Raw genomic sequence first — 17246 nt, 5'->3', positions numbered from 1 at the left:
TGCCCAGGGTCACATAGCCAGTAAGTGTTAAGTGTCTGAGGCCAGATTTGAACCCAGGTACTCCTGACTCCAGGGCCGGTGCTCTATCCACTGCACCACCTACCTGCCCCTCCTTATCTCTTTTAATTAGATCTATTTTTGCTTTTGCTTTGTCTGAGATCATTTGTCTGAGAGGTAGCAAACCCCTGCTTTTTTCTTTTTACTTCAGCTAAAGCATAATAGGTTCTGCTCCAGTCCTTTACCTTTACTATATGTGTCTCTCTGCTTCAAGTGTGTTTATTATAAACATCATATTGTAGAATTCTGATTTTTAACCTACTCTGCTAATCACCTTCCATTTTATGGGAGAGTTCATCCCAATCAAATTCATAGCCATGCAAAAGAAGGTAGCTTAGCTATACCATATCTCAGATTATGTTATAAAGTGGTAACCATCAAAACTATCTGCTACTGGCTAAGAGAGTGTTGATCAATTGAATAGATTAGAAACACAAGACACAGTTGTGAGTTACCATAATAATGTAGTGGTTGATAAATCCAAAGACCCCAGCTTTTGAGATAAGAAATTACCACTTAACAAAAACTGCTGGAAAAACTGACAAATATGGCAGGTATAGACCAATACCTTATATTGTATACCAAGATGAGGTCAAAATGGGTATATGATTTTGACATAAAGGGTGATACCATAAGCAAATTAGGAGAGCAAGGAATAGTTTACCTGTCAGATCTGTGGAGAAGAGAAGAATTTATGATCAAACAAAAGATAGAGAACATTACAAAATGCAAATTGGATCATTTTATTATATTAAATTTAAAAGGGTTTGCAACCAAGATTAAAAGGAAAACAGAAAGCTGGGAAACAATCTTTACAGCAAGTGTTTCTGATAAAGGCCTCATTTCTCAAATATAATGAGAACTGAGTCAAATTTATAAAATGACAAGCCATTCCCCAACTGATGAATGGTCAAAAGATATTTAACAGGCAATTTTCAGAAAAAGAAATCAAAGGTACATTGAGTCATATGAAAAAATGTTCTATGTCACTATTGATTAAGGAAACAAATGAAAACAACTCAGAGGTAACCCCTCGCATCTATCAGATTGGCTAATGTGATGGAAAAGGAAAATGATAAATGATGGAGGGGATCTGGGAAAATTGGGATATTAATACATTATTGGTGAAATTTCAAACTGACCCAACCATTCTGGAAAGCAATGTGGAACTGTGCCCATAGGACTATAAAACTGTGCATACCCTTTGATCCAGCAAAACCACTACTCTTTTTGTGATGGTAAAAAAAAAAAATGGAAATTGAGGGGATTCTCATCAACTGGGGAATGGCTGAACAAATTATGGTATGTGACTGTAATAGAATATTATTGTGCTATAAGAAATGATGAGCAGGCAGATTTTTTAAAAACCTGGACTTACATGAACTGATGCAAAGTGAAGTGAGCAGAACCAGAACATTATACACAGTAATAGCTACATTGTGCAATGATCAACTGTGATAGACTTAGCTCTTCTCAGAAACAATGATCCAAGACAGTTCTAAAAGACTCATGATAGAAAATGCTCTCCACATGCAGAGAAAGAACTGATAGAGTCTGAATGCAGATTGGAAGCATACTATTTTCATTTTCTTTGGGTTTTTATGTTTCTTTTCTTTTTTTCTTTATGTTTCTGTTTCTTCTTTTATAACATAACTAATATGAAAGTGTTTTACATGATTGCACACACATAACCTATACTAAATTGCTAAGCATCTTAGGGAGGGGGTGATGAGGGAATAAGGAAGACAATTTGTAAGTCAAATTTTTAAGTGAATATTAAGGGGGCACCTAGGTGGCACAGTGGATAAAGCACCAGCCCTGGATTCAGGAGGACCTGAGTTCAAATCCAGCCTCAGACACTTGACACTTACTAGCTGTTTGACTCTGAGCAAGTCACTTAACCTTCATTGCCCCCCCCCAAAAAAACCAACAAAAAATGAATGTTAAAAATGTAATTGGAAAAAAAAATACTCTTTTAAAAAGAGATTCTCCAGGGTTGAATTTGTCCTGTTGCTAAGAGTTATGAAAAGTCATGCTCAGTAAAATACCTGCATAAGTTGCATTGTCTACCAAATGCTATTAGTCAGGTTTCCCAGCACCTGGGATGCAAAGGGGTTGCTATCAGATTTTGAAAATTGGGAGTGCCTTTTGTTACTATTCTCCAAAGCTGTTCTGTGGAAAGGATCCCTGTTGGTCATGTTCCTCTGCCTTTTAGTCACTGCTGTGGCTTATATCTACCCTCCCAAGGCACCCACTGGGATTAGAAGTACCAACCAGGTCAGATATTTTCTTCGATTTCCTTCACTGTCTATGTCTAAGGCTCCTTCCTGAGCCCACGATCATTCATACTGAGTGATAAAGGCCACTCAAGCAACATGGTGCAACAGGACGGAAGCCTGGAACTGTCTGGCACATAACTCACACCATGAAGTCTGCTTCCTTTCCTCACTGTTGACTGCCTAGGAAGCTTCTAAGAAAGAAATGATGCTTATTTCAGCAAGGCAAATGCAGGATGTGGTCTGCATGCATGTACATGTGTGTGAAAACAGATGCTTCGTGGGTGTTACTGTCTGGATGTGTGTTTTTCATTTCTGAGAGATGCAGGAACTGTCCACATATCTTAGTGGTGCCTGAATTCAGGGAGTCTTGATTTCCTTGCAGGACTGTGTGCCATTTGGAGCCCCAGAGACTCCTATGGACCTCAGCATTTTGGACAGCTTTGTCCCTAGTGAGGTCTTTGGCAGCTTGAGCGAATGAACCAGGGCAGGCTCCCTTAAAGCCCCAAAGGCCACTGGCAAACACTCAGCCTCCTCTAGGTACAGAAGCCCAGATCCTGTTGACTCCAGGACTTCATTCCCATTCTTATACCACTTCCATCAGTGGCTCTCCCTTCTTCCCCTTTATCCTCTTGACTCCAGCGGCATTGGTGCAGACTCAGGTGTCCTTGGGAAGCCATTTCCATCTAGTTAACTTACCCGTGCTAACTGGTATGTGAGAAACTTCCATGGAAACCTATATGTTCTGTCTCAAATGTGGCAGTAGAAATGAGTGGGTCATACAGAGATCAGTTGATACAGAATTGGAATATGACCAGGGGACTGGTTACCAGGTGGGACTTATTGATCACAAAGGGTCTATGGGAAACTCCTTGAGGGTAGGGATGGCACTGTATGTAGAGTCTAGGACAGTGTGTACTGCATAATGTTGCACGATCAATTGGGCAATGTTGGTGGCATGGAGTTTATACCAAGGAACTTCTGGAGCATGAAGATGATTGTGGGCAGAAGAACTGTTCAGGTACACTCAGATAGTGTCTCCATGTTTCCTTTTCTGCATTTACTCTGGGGACTTGGGCTATCTTTCCAGTGCTGCAAGGTTCTAGGACAGCCAATGTCCTCAGAGGGCTCCTACTGGCTTTGGTCTGGCTGCCCCACTAGTGTCTCCCTGCCAGCTGCTACCCAACAGACCCTGCATTATGGCTGGTTGTCCTCACTCCTGCTTCCAGATTTGTTTCGGGTCAGCTGAAATGCTTGACTGTGGTCTCTCCTATTATTTCAGGATGAGCAGGAACTCTCCCTTGGACCAGAAGAACCTGCTCTAGTTCTTTCCAAGTAGAAGCCTCCCAGCTTGTGAGGAAGAGATGCTCAGCCCCAGGGGCAGTAGCTCAGCTCTCTGAAACAAAGTGTGGTTGGCTTGGGAAGTTGATTAGGTCTTTCTTCCCCCTGGTAGGGACAAGTACCCAATTCTACTCTCCATGTAATGATCATGCTGGGAGGTCAGCTTTTCCTCTCAGATTCTGCTTAGCCAAATCTCTACTTTCTACTTGCTCTTCATGAAGATGGACCAATTCCCCCATAGACAGTAGATAATTTTGATGTACTGTTCTTTCTTTGGTCTATTTTTAAAAGTATTTTATTATTTTCCAGTTACATATAAAGATAGTTTTCAACATTTGTTTTCATAGGATTTTTAGTTTCAAATTTTTCTCCCACCCTCCCTTCCTTCCCCCCTCCTCAAGATGAAAAGCAGTCTGATATAGGTTCCATATGTACAGTCACATTAAACATATTTCTGCATTAGTCACATTGGGAAAGAAGAATCAGAACACAAGGGAAAACCTCACAAAAGAAAAAAAAAACAGCCAAAAAGTAGAAATCTTTGGTAGATTTTATAAGCAGGCAAATCATTCAGGTTTTCCTGTACTTAGGGGTAGCTTTCTATCAATCTGCTATCTTGTCCCTTAAAATTCAACCAAAATGTATCATGTACCTACTGTGTACTGGACTGGTCCCTGTTTCTTCTAAAGTAAAGGCTAAAAGGGGCATGTGCCAGCTCAAGGCAGTGTTATACCTACTGCATGGAGAAAGGGGGGCACATGCTTTATGAGGTCTAGGAGAACTCAGTCACCAGGGATTGCTCTTCTGTCCTTGGTGCTCACGGGCTGACCTGGACCCTCAGTCCTAAACTTGCTGGTGTTGTTGTGGGTGGGAGCGCCTTACCTTCCATAGCTCAGCCCAAGGTCTTCTGGGGCTGGTGTGGCTGGGGTGTTCCTCCTGAGCCCACTTGATGAGGGGTCCTGTCTGTTTAATAAACTGCTCTTCATTCAGCCTGGGGCTGCAGCCTTCTTCCTTGTATGCACTCTCTGAAATCGCACACCCTCCCCCATGCCCCATATTTGACTCAGGTTTATTTCATTCGCCCCTTGCCTTGCACTGTGTCCTGATGAGCCTGCCTGAGCGGCCATCGCTAACAGGACCTGATGCTATGGGATAAAAGGTATGTGCTCGGCTTCCCCAGATTTCTTTTTTTTTTTTTGGTGAGGCAATTGGGGTTAAGTGACTTGCCCAGGGTCACACAGCTAGTAATTGTTAAGTGTCTGAGGCCGGATTTGAACTCAGTTCCTCCTGACTCCAGGGCCGGTGCTCTATCCACTGTACCACCTAGCTGCCCCCCCCCCCCGATGTCTTTTTCACCCGGGTCTCTCTATGATGCTGTTGTACTGTTAATGCTGTCCGTTCCCTGACCTTCCTTCTGGCCCTGGCCTCCATCCCAGGAAAAGTCTTTGCCTCTTGTCATCCCCCCTTGTGTGCTGAGCAAGGGTGCTCCCAGGCTCCGTCTGGATAAGTCTGGGGGATGCTGGCTGCTGCTGGAATCTGCTCTGAGGTTTGGGGAGGCCTGAGACCTGCATCTTCTTTCTGGGGGTTTCTGCTAACTCCATTACCCTCCTCATCTCCTAGGAATGCAACTGTGGGGTTATCTTTGGCTCTCCTCTTGAGGCTGTCGACGGCACTTGGTATTGCTTTCAAAATGTAAACTCAGTTTTCAGCCCCTGAATATTCCAGAATTCTTTCATCTTTTCCTTCCTACATTCCTGAAACTCATCGTTTCCTTTCTGTCTCTTTCCCAAACTGGGACCAGCTTCCTGAGTCCTTACAAATGCTTGCACTGTGGCTGTGGCTTGTGGGCCACTGTGAAGGTAATCTCTTCTGTACTCTCAGCCTAACACTGCTGTCTGTGGGTCAGGTCTGGGCTGTGCAGATCATCCTGTTCTCCTTGGCTGAAAATTCTTTTTTCCCTCTGATTTCTCCACGATTTTTGGCTTCCCATTTCTCTTAGGATGTCCATTGCTTTCTTTGTCCTCTGAGCTCAGCTCCTGACTCTGCTGGATGTCTCTTGCAAACCCTCCCTTCCTGTCCTGTCCTGTCCTGTCCTGTCCTGTCCTGTCCTGTCCTGTCCTGTCCTGTCTTCTCCTGTCCTCTCCTGTCCCATCCTGTCCTGTCCTGTCCTGTCCTGTCCTGTCCTCTCCTGTCCTCTCCTCTCCCTCAGTGCATTGTTGAGCCTCCTCTCCCCTCTTCCCAAAGGTGTTCTTGACACAGCTTTCCCAGGAGAGATTCTTTCCCTCATGTCATTAGACCAACTGACCTGGGGAGGTGACCATGGCTTAATTTTTTATTTAATTTAAAAAAATTAATCATTTCAACATCCTTCATCACTGGTCCTTGGGGAATGTGGTTGATCACTGTTGGTAAGAGGTCTTAAGTCATCCATATTGTTTCTTATTATCATAACATCACTGTTATTGCACAAACAGTTCTGTTCAGCTCATAAGGCTCTGGCTCCTCCAAACCCTGTCCCTGACCCTCTGGATGGTCCCCAGGGGTGGAGGGGGCCAGGGACCAGGTGGGCTGAACCTAGGCTGGGAGGATACAGGGCTCTCCATAGACCAGCCACTGAGTGGGCAGAGGGCTCCTGGAATCTCAGTTCTAATCCAACAGTGAGTAGTGGGGGTGGAGATGAGCCACCCCAGTGAAGCATGGGGGACAGTGGAAGGAACTCTTCAATGGAGGCCCACAGGGCAGCACCCCATGGAACGGGCTGTTCTCTCTCTCTCTCGACATCAATAAGAGGCGAGTCTGGCGAGCTTTCATTCCTTGCGAGCGAGAACGAGTGCACGAATTTCACAGGCCTTGTGAGCATCTGCCAGAGACCACAGACTCTGGCTTGGAGCAGAGGGGCCCCTGCCGGAGTCGGCCTTTGCTTCTCATTCCTGGCGTCCCCTTTCATGCCTTCCCTCTGACAGTGCTTGTCAAGCCTCAGGGTCGGGTCTGGGCTAGACCCAAAGAGACCAGCAGGCACCCCGATCCCCCTGGCCAGGGCAGCCTTCGACATGTGGGCCTTCCTGGAGTAGGAGAGGGTGTTGTCCAGAGATGTAATTGGTCCATAACCCCTCAGCCTGATTAATTTTCTCCCTCTCACAGGTACTGTTCCATGTACCTCTCATTTGTGCACAGGTGGTCTAGATGTCAGTGCCAGACATAGTCAGAAAGGCCTGGATTCAAATCCTGCTTCTGACTTTTACTTGCAGTATGATCCCAGACAAGTTAGTCTCATTTTCTTCATCAGTAAAATGTTCCTAATGGTAGCACTCTTTTTTTTTATTTTGCAGGGCAATGAGGGTTAAGTGACTTGCCCAGGGTCACACAGCTAGTAAGTGTCAGGTGTCTGAGGCCAGATTTGAACTCAGGTCCTCCTGAATCCAGGACCAGGGCTTTATCCACTGCACCTCCTAGCTGCCCCCATATGGTAGCATTCTTGCAAGGTCGTTGTGTGGATGAAAGGAGATATCGTGTTCTTACAGTAAAGTGCTTAGGAAATGCCTGCTCATTATTGATTATTATTCTTCCCTCTCAACTATACTCATTCTGTTCAACTCACCTCGCAGACCAACCTTCCCCAGAGGGCCGGCTCCTACCAGGGCTTGAGGACCAGCTTTTAAGTGTGGCCACACTCCGAACCTAGTCACTTCAGAGCCCCACCGGGCACCTCCTGTCAGTGACCACTCCTAGACTTGACCCCACCAGGAGCATCCTTCCCCTTTGCTTTCCCTTGGCCCCTTTCCTGGAGCCTAGACCACAAAGACCCACCTCCCCTCGGGGTACTCTTCCCTTTCTCTCACTCCCTTCCTTAGCTGAGGAACTAGGCCAGATCCAATGGAGAAGCCAACAGGGAAGAGCTATCACACATACCTGGATTCTTTCCCTTCTCAACCCTTCATGCACAGATGCTCTGACCTCCTTTCCTCTCCACTCCCCCTATGGGGGCTTATTTAATTGTCAGTATGGACAATTATTTTGTTTCAAGTTTTTGCTCCAAAGATGCTGCTATGAGTATTTTGGAATACGAGGGATCTTTCTGTCTGGGATGTAGACCCAGCAGGGGAATCTCTGAGGAAAGAGGATAGACATTTGAGTTACTATTTTAGAAGCACAATTCCAATTTGCTTTCCAGAGTGTTCAGACCAATTCACAGCTCCACCAAAAATGCATCAGTAGATCTCTGGTTCTATAATCCCTCCAGCAATTACTATTATTCCTCTTTCACCAATTTTGCAAAGGTGCTGGGTCTGAGGTGCAGCTTCAGGTTAGTTTGATTTGTATTTTTCTTGCTAGTGATTGGGAATAATCTTTTATTTGGTATTGATAGTTTTCAGTTCTTCTCTTGAGAGCTTTTGGATCCTATCCATTGACCTATCAGAGATACAAGGACTGAAAGTGTTATTTCAGCTTCCCTTGGGGGTACAATTCAGAGTCTGGACAATGAAGGAGGGCTGGCCCAGCCTCTTCCTCAAAATGGGGATTCTGGGAGAAACCACAGTTGCAGGAGCTGAAGACCATTGCCAAGTCCAGAGTGGGAAGCCATGCGTAGGCTTCTTGGTCCTCGGGGGTGGGGTGGGGTGGGGTGAGGGGTCCTGTCACAACCGGGCACAGCTTCTCTGAGTCCAGCCTCAGCCCGGCTCTGATGGCATCTGACAGCATGACTGTCTAACCCATTCATTTTCATCTTTTTCCAGAGAAAATGGGGCAAGTTTCACCAAACACTCTGCTGAAAAGCTGTGACTTTGTTGAGGATGCCCTTTCTGGGCAGGAGGGTGTGTGTGACCAGGGGCCTCCAGGGCATAGCTGCTTCCCCTTCCCATGGGTCACGATTCTTCTCTCTGAGAAGGCTCCCTGGGGTTTTTCCAGAGCCAAGAGCTCAGCTCACTGACCTGTAGTTGACAGACTCTTGGCTCTTCCCTTTGTCACCATTTTGGGCCACGTTTGCCTTTCCAGTTGGGTGGGGTCCTTCTGTTTCCTGTGGTCTTCCCACGTCTCCAACAATAGCTCAAGAGTGACGTCATCACCATTGTCATCATCACAGCTAATACCACTCAGCACCTTCTCCGTTCTGTGCACTGAGCTAAGGGCTGGGGGTATAGAGAAAGGCAGAAAACCAGCTGATCCACCGACCAGTCTCTGTTCTTGAGGAGCTCGGCGTTAGGAGAGACAGCATGCCAACAGTATTTACATGCATGATATCTGTATGATGTGGTAGGTCCGGACACAGGCATGTGCTCATTATACACACATCCACAGGACAGAGGTCTCAGGATCATGAATGTTCGGAGGACTCTACAAATATGGTCTCATCTGATCTTCACAACAACCCTGGGAGGCAGGTGCTGTGATTGTTACCATCTTAGAGTGGAGGAAATGGAGGCAGACAGAGGTGAAGTGACTTGCCCAGGGTCATACAGCTGGTAAAGGTCGGAGGCTGGATTTGAACTCAGGTCTTTCTGATTCCAAGCCCAGAGCTCTGTGCACTCTGTCACCACCTGGCTGCCTCTAGTGAAAGGCTTTGAGCAGACAGTTTAGAACAATTTAGTCAATGCTTAGAGGGGAGCTGGAGGAGACATGAGGCAGAGATGAGGAGGGAGGGGATTCTGGGTGCCCATGTGGGATGGCCATTGGAAAGCACAGAGTCGAGACTCCATGAATAAGAAAGATGTGTCCTTGGGCCAATGTCATTGGATTGTGGGGGGAAGGTGTAAGAAGACTGGAAAGTAGGAGATGACCAGCTTTGGGATTTGATCTTGGGGGTCCTAGGGGGCTCCTGGAATTTATTGGATGGGGAGGGGCCCGGGTGGGGGAGGGGGAGCAGGGTTAGACCTGCACTCAGTCTGGCAGCCGGGTGGAGAGATCTTGGGCAGGATGTTTGCAATAGTCCAGGGCTGAGGAGACGGGGGCCTGGATGCTTCAACTCCTTGTGGGGTTGGGGAGTCCTCTGGATAGGATGCAACGTCAGCTCTACTCTCTGGGTCCCATCGGGATATCAGAGAAAGTTAACTCTCAGCTGCTGGGCCTTATTGTTCTTCTGTCTTGTGGGACAGGGGCGGGAGGATACTTGTATTAGCATGCTACAGGCATGGACCTCCCTTCCTTCACTAATTAGTTTCATTGATGAGTACCTCTTACAGAATCCAAACCACCTGGAATGTGAATGGAAGAGGGGAAAGGTTACACATATTAGTCATTACCACTTTAGTTCGAATTATACCTAATTCGATTTTTTTTCCCTTTGCATGGTGAGAAAAACTAAGAAACTGTGAGTTGTGACTCATCCACAAGGAGTGCTCGGACGCTTTGGGCAGCCAGAGTGAAGCATCAGGGGTCTGTCCCCAAAACGTCGTGGCAGAAGTTCATGCTGTGAAGATGTAGAATGTGCCTTTTAACTTATCACAACCTCCTTTTGTCCCTTTACAGGTAGGTCCAGATCTCTGTTCTGAGCGCGAACATTTGGACAGGAATGCGCTGGAGACTAGGTGGTGGTGAAGACTCTAGTCCCCTGCTGAAAGGCCCCAGACCCTTGCTGGCCAATGAGGTGCCCGTGCTTGCTAAGGCTTGTGCCCACCTGTCCTTGAACTACTTTTCTCTCAGCGGGCTTCCTTTCCCAGGGTCAGGAGCTGGATGCAGACCCGAGCACTGCGAGGTTTGTTCTTGACACTTGGCTGACTGGCCTCCCCTTGAATGCTACACAGGTGTCCTCACTACAAGGAGCCAGCCTTGGGGTCTTCACCTACTTCACCCTTCTGGTTTCTCTTTGAGTAGCTCCTCCCATCACATGTTTCAGGGATCAGAAATAACAACCCTGACCTCCATCCACCTGCAAGGAAGGAGCACCTCAGCATACTCTAGGGTTTACTGAGCTTGGTGAGGAGGCTACTCATAGGGTTGGGGGAGGACCTGGAACAATAAATGGGGTACTGTGGACACACTTCTCCCAAGAAACTCATAGGACCTGAACTGAACTGTGCAGGGGGGTCCAGGATGGCTTGCCTTGCTTGGAACAGTCAGGACAACCAGTTCTGTTTCCATTTACTTTGATTTAATTTGAAATTTGTATTCCAAATTTAACAAATGCCAAAAAGAACATTTCCGCATATGAAATAGAAAAGAAAAAGAGGACCATGTGTGAAAACACAAATCACTTTTATGTACAGGAAGCTTGTAAAAAGAATATCATAAATTCAACATCTTACGTTCAAAGTTGTTCCACTGGTTTGTGTTTTCTTTTAGTTTTTTCAAAAATGCTTCATTGACCTCCTCCTCCTCTTCTGTCTTCTCTCTCCCCCCTCTCTGTCTCCCTCCCTCTACCTCCTTCCCTCCCTCCCTCCCTCCCTCTCTCTCTCTCTCTCTCTCTCTCTCTCTCTCTCTCTCTCTCCCTCTCCCTCTCCCTCTCTTTCCTCCCTCCATCCCTCCCTCTCCCTCCTTCCCCCCTCTCTGTCTCTCTCTCTACCCCCCTCTCCCTCCCTCCCTCTCCCTCCTTCCCTCCCTCTCTCTCTCTCCTTCCCTCCCTCCCTCTCTCTCTCCTTCCCTTCATCCCTCCCTCTCCCTCCTTCCCCCCTCTCTGTCTCTTTCTCTCCCCTCTCTCTCCCTCTCTCTCTCATGCTGAAACTATCATTAGCTAGTCTTTCACCCCTCCCCCAATCTCTTTCCCAGTTGAAACAACAACGTAACACACAGACACAGACAAGGCAAACAAATGTCCCAAAGCACATGTCTCATTCTGAACCCGAGTCCATCACCTTTCTGTCAGGGGGGACCATGCTCCTTCATCAGTCCTCTGGAGGTACAGGCAGTCATTGCATCAATAAGCACTATTCTTTCCAAATCATCTTCACAATGTTGTTACCACTGTCATACATTGTTTTCTTATTCTATTCACTCCATTCTGGCTTAGTCCGTAAAAGTCTCCCCAGGTCTCCTTTCACAATACTATCCCATTGCAAACAAGTGGCATCTCCATTCATTGTGCTGTATATCTTGATGTATATCACTGGCCCCAGAGTGAGGCTGGTGACCTTGCACAGCCCTCCCTCATGGAAATCCAATTCACTTTGGGTCATGCCATCTCCCTCCCAAGGTCCCAGTCCTCTCCCGAGAGCAATGGACCAACAGCTGGGCACTAGAAATACTAAGACAGAACTCACACAGTCCCTGATCTCAAGGAACTTCCATTCTATTGCAGGAAAGTAACACACACTCAGAGAAGTAATACTCAAGAGATCCAGAGGCAGCCAAAAGGAACCTGGACTAAGACTACCAAGTCTTCTCTCCTAAGGTCAGAAATGGAGGCCTGGAGGCGTCCGCTTGCCGTGGTCATTCACCGTCTGTGAAATAGATGCCCAAGGCAGGAGGGCCAGCTGGGTGAAGACTGGCTGCACCATCGGGCATTTGCTTTGGGGAGACCTGGGCTTTGGTGCAGTGCTTCTGCAGCAGCAGGTGCCCTGTGCAAAGTGAAGCACCCCCCAGTCATCTAAGTGCTCACAAACGCTTGGTCTGGGGGGTGGGGGACTGGGTGTAGCATGTGAAGGATCCTGCAGGTGCCTGACAGAGTGTTTGCACTTTCCTCTGGATGCTTGAGGTCCAGTACACTTTGGACTTGTGTTTTCTCTGTCCCCTTCAAAGACAAAGGAGGAGAGGCATGTCTCTTAGTGACTAAAGCATCTCCTTGTTTTTCTTCCTTTCCAAAGAACTGGCTGCCTGTCTCCTCTTCCATAAGGCAGTGACTGGCAGAGAGCTGTTGGGGGAAATAGGATATGGGGGCTTGACTCTTCTTGGAGCCCCACCTCCAACCTGTCTGAACATTTCAAAGTTTTTCTTGTGCTCTAATGGGAAGGTTGCTCAAATATAGGGTTAGAAATGCTAATTACCTTATTGGCTAATGTTTAAATGATCATCTCATCAATGAATTCCAGTTTCCTTCATCACATTTTTCCTAAATAAGGAAGAGAATTAGGCTTTATTATAACTTCCAGGGAAGCTTTTGAGGGTAAAGTGAGATGAGTAACTGAGAGAAAAGGGGTCTCATTCAAAGGGGAATGGAGAAGATGAAAACTTAAAATCCCTTAAAGAATGGCTCCTAGGATCCAGTTCTTCCACTGAACAAACAATTCTCACCTTTGTCTAGGCAAAGAAGCTAAATGATCACTTGCATAAAGAGATGACTGGGGGTTTCCATCAGACGCCATCCCCAGCCTTGTACATGACAGCAGACTCAGGCTTTTGGGAACCCATCCTCACACCAACACATCAAGAACAGCTGACTGTGGCCAATGGAGGAGAAGGACAGTGGGATGAGCAAGGTGGAGACCAGCATGGACCAGTGGGAAGGTGGGAAAAGAGAAGCCAGAGACTAGCCAAGGTCCTGAGTCATTTGTGATCACAAGAGGAATTAGGAGAAGGAATAAACCTTGTGAAGGGTCCCTGAAAGGGCACAATGAAGGAGGGAGATGAGATGAAAATGGAATAGAAGGAAGAGAATTGGAAGACTCAAGGAATTCGCCTTCAAGCTGGTTTGTCTTTCAGAAGAAGGGAAAGGCCCAGCCCACCAGCACTGATGCTGGGGACATCATTGAGGGAGTTGACAAGGAGAGAGCTCTCCAAAAAAGCAGCTCCTTTGGGATTGACCTTCCCACCAGAAGGGATGGGTGTCAGCTTCCTTTCAGGCCTGAGAGAAAAGAGTTCTTGGAGAGGAACTCTGGGCTTTTTTCCCCCCACCTAACACAATGAACTAGAAGACATTCTCCCACCTTCCGGAGCTGGAGGAATATTGGGCACAAAATGGAGGGCAAGGTGAACAATTCTCTGGCATCTGGCAGATTGGGGGGTGTCTCAGGGAAGGCTGCTTTCCCCATCTATAGAACAAAGAGGCCAGCTGAATGAAAAGACAGCTGGAGTGCTTTCTTCTTGGGGAAAAAGGCTTCGGAATGATTGTGGGAACTGGGAGCCCACAGTTGTTCCTTGAAGTTGTATGTTGATGGTAAGATTTGAATAAAGAAGTAGGAGGAGACGGTGTCAAATTTCTTCTCCCCCTTCAGCAGGAAGAGAAAATGAGCACAGGTCCTAGGCAGGAGAAGAGAAAAGAGGCAGCCGGAAAGACCGCTGAGTGGGCAGGGAAGGGGCATCCTCCATGAAACAATAACATATTGCATGTGATCAGGACAGTCAGCCGAGCTCAGGGAACCAGCCCCAGAGACGCTAAGAAATGGCCAAGGGAGCACAGTTTCGGGGAAAGGAGCCGTCACAGGGCTAGCCCCAACTGCCGTCCTTGTGGCAAGAAGGGCACCTCTAATGGAGAGTCCCCGGCCCGGGCGCCCCAGGGAAACACGCCAGGAGCCTCCTCACGGGGAGTCCCAGACCTGGCATCCCCCGACCTTCGCACTCTCAACCCGGGAAGGGAGAGAACCTTTCTCTCTGCCTCCCGATGCTGGTTCAACCTGCTCGAGGCTGAATGCGGAGGAAGGTAAAGCCTTGAGGACAATTCCCTGACATGGAAATGGGCTTAGGGACTAGGCACGACGCGAACACATTGAACCAACACAAGCATTCGCTCACCGGAGGGAGAAGTCGGGCAGTGACTCCATCAGCACTCTGGGAGGCGGGGACAGCAGAGATGGGCTACACGGCCATCTCAGAACGGCAGTCAGACGGAGATGCCCAGGCGCAGATGGGACAAGGACGCCAGCTACCCCGGGGGTGGAGGAAGCGGGTCTGGGGCCATGGGTTGGCCATGGGGTCATTGGGGCACCCCAACAATAGGATACTCATTGCGGGGACAAGGGTCAGAGATTCCTAGGCCCCGGGATCTTATTGCAGATACAGGAGCAGAGACAAATGGGGAACTGGCTGTGGCTAGGGCATGGGGATGCGCTCTCTCTCTCTCTCTCTCTCTTTTTTTTTTTTTTTTTAGTGAGGCAATTGGGGTTAAGTGACTTGCCCAGGGTCACACAGCTAGTAAGTGTTAAGTGTCTGAGGCTGGATTTGAACTCAGGTACTCCTGATTCTAGGGCCAGTGCTCTATCCACTGCGCCACCTAGCTACCCTGAGCTCTCCTTTTTAATGACGTTTTCCAGACGCTCTCTTCTTCCTCCCTCCCCACCGCACCCCTAACACAGTCGTCCCTTTTAACCAAGTACAGTGAAGAAAGATCATCACACTAGCTCTATCGGAATATGCATGCCTCATTCCACACCTGTGGTCTGCCACTTCTCTGTCAAGAGGAGGGGAGTTCCTTTCATCTCTCAAGGCAAGATTGTCATCGTGTTGACCAGATTTATGGAATCTTGCCACACTCTTTTCCTTTTATGATGTGTGGGACTGCAACAGCCCCTAGTCCAGCCTTAAGTGAGAAGTGGCCATCCAGTTCCAGGGGAGGTTCAGAACACAGTAATTTCTCCTTTTTCTGCTAGGCCTTCAGATATATGCAGATGGCCACCATTTCCCCTCCGTGTCTTCTTTTGTCCAGGACAAACATGCCCAAGTCTTTCTTCCAGTACAATCAATCAATACATTGAGGAAGTCTGACAACATGTGCCATGTGTAGCCCCTGTGACCCTCCTGCCTCCCCCATGGGCTGGGCTGGAGACATCCTCTCCTTCCTCTTCAGCCAAGTCCTGTGGGTTGTTCATTCCATTGACATGGTGGAAGTCACTGTGGATGTTGTTTTCTTGGCTCTGCTGACTTCCCTCTGCATCAGTTTGTGTAGATCTTTCCATGCTTTTCTGTATTCATCACATGTATCCTTTCTTTTTCTTTTTTTTCTTTCTGGTGAGACAATTGGCATTAAATGACTTGCCTAGGGTCACACAGATAGTGTCAAGTGTCTGAGGCTGGATTTGAACTCAGGTCCTCCTGACTCCAGAGCCAGTGTTCTATCCACTGTGCCACCTAGCTGCCCACACATGTACAGCACAATCATATTCCATTACCTTTATGGCCCACAGTTGGTTAAGCCAATAGATGGGTACCTACTTTGTTTCCAATTCTTAGCTCTCATAAAAAGTACTGCTCTTGGGGCCGCTAGGTGGTTCAGTGGATAAAGCACCAGCCCTGGATTCAGGAGGACCTGAGTTCAAATCTGACCTCAGACACTTGACATTTACTAGCTGTGTGACCCTGGGCAAGTCACTTAACCCTCATGGCCTCACACAAAAAAAGTGCTGCTCTTAGTATTTTTAAAAAATAATAATAAACATTTTAATTTAAAGTTTTGAGTTCCAAATCTTATCCCTTCTTCCTCCTCCCTGAGGCAGTAAGCAATCAGATACAAGTGATACATGTGCAATTATGTAAAACATTACCTTCTTAGTCATTTTGTATAAGAAGACTCGAATAAAAGAAAAAAATGAAAGACAATGACAAATAGCCTGCTTCAGTCTGTGCTCCATCAATATCAGTTCTTTTTTGGAGGTGGAGAGTATGCTTCAGCATGAGTCCTTTGGGATTGTCTTGGATCATTGTATTGCTGAGAGTAGTTAAGTCATTCCCAGTTCTTCAGTAAAGAAAATTGCTGTCTCTGTGTTCAATGTCCTCTTGGTTCTGCTCACTTCACTACACATCAGTTCATAAAAGTCATTCCAGGCCTTTCTGAAATCATCCTGTTGTCATTTCTTGTAGCACAGTAATATTCTATCCCCATCATAGATCACAGCTTGTTCAGCCATTCCCCAATGGATGGGCATCCCTCTGATTTCCCATTATTTGCTCTTGCTATTCTGATCACCCTTTTCTTCCTGGTAGCTATAGCCCAAGTCATGGCACTGGTTTGGCTCTCCAACAATACTTCTCACTGGCTCAGATCTTTTTCAGAGCAGCTTCTGTCTCTCCATGCTTCCAGCACCTTAAACTCCTGAAGCTGATTTTTTTGTACCCTAGTATAGGACTCAGTAGTCTGGCTTTCACTCAAGCTTGGAGTGTGTTGGCGATGCTGCTTAGGCATGACTCTAGATTGGAGGAGGGAATGCAGAGAGTTTTCAGGAGAGGTTCTCTTCAGGATCAACTTCAGAAGGAAGAAAGAACAAAACCATGGAAGCTGAAAACATCAGGAGAAGCCTGCTATTGAGCACATCCTCTATTTTCCATCTTGACTCCCCAGGGCCTTTGGAAAGAGAATTCCTTCCTGAGTGAGATCAGGGTATATTGTTCTTGGTTGGAGCTGAGGCCTTATCTCATTCCCATGGGAAGAACTCATTCACTCTTGCCTATTTTTCTGCTATATCCTATTCTGCGTAATGTCTCCAATTTATCTTTGCTCTCTTCATTGGATTAATGCGTTTACATGCTATTTTTTGTGATGGTCTTAGTGTAATTACTATATGGTGCTAAGTCTCCCTTGGAGAGGCACAGGCAAGATTCCAGAAATGTCTAACACCTTGTGTGAGCTTCATTTAGAAAGCCTAGGTAGACACAACCCTTTACATGGGTAATCTTACATTTATATTTGGCCCTGTGGAATACTGTTAGATACAGCCCAGTGCTATAGCCTGTAATGATTCTTTTTGATTCTGATTTTCAATGTCTCTCCATCCCAAT

At 46.9% G+C, this 17246-nt stretch overlaps 1 long non-coding RNA gene across 1 annotated transcript in view; it reads left to right on the top strand.

The window, feature by feature from the left end:
* LOC122730051 overlaps nt 1–15475 on the top strand; it is a 43696-nt gene extending 28221 nt beyond the window's left edge. The window contains exons 2-3 of the long non-coding RNA XR_006353377.1: nt 10137–10362; nt 11902–15475. This is a non-coding gene — a long non-coding RNA (uncharacterized LOC122730051). The remainder of the gene's footprint in view (nt 1–10136; nt 10363–11901) is intronic.
* The last annotated feature ends 1771 nt before the right edge of the window (nt 15476–17246 follow it).

Source organism: Dromiciops gliroides, chromosome 5 (genome assembly GCF_019393635.1).
Source record: "Dromiciops gliroides isolate mDroGli1 chromosome 5, mDroGli1.pri, whole genome shotgun sequence".
In the NCBI taxonomy this organism is placed as follows: Eukaryota; Metazoa; Chordata; class Mammalia; order Microbiotheria; family Microbiotheriidae; genus Dromiciops; species Dromiciops gliroides.
This window is presented reverse-complemented; position numbering and strand designations above follow the sequence as displayed.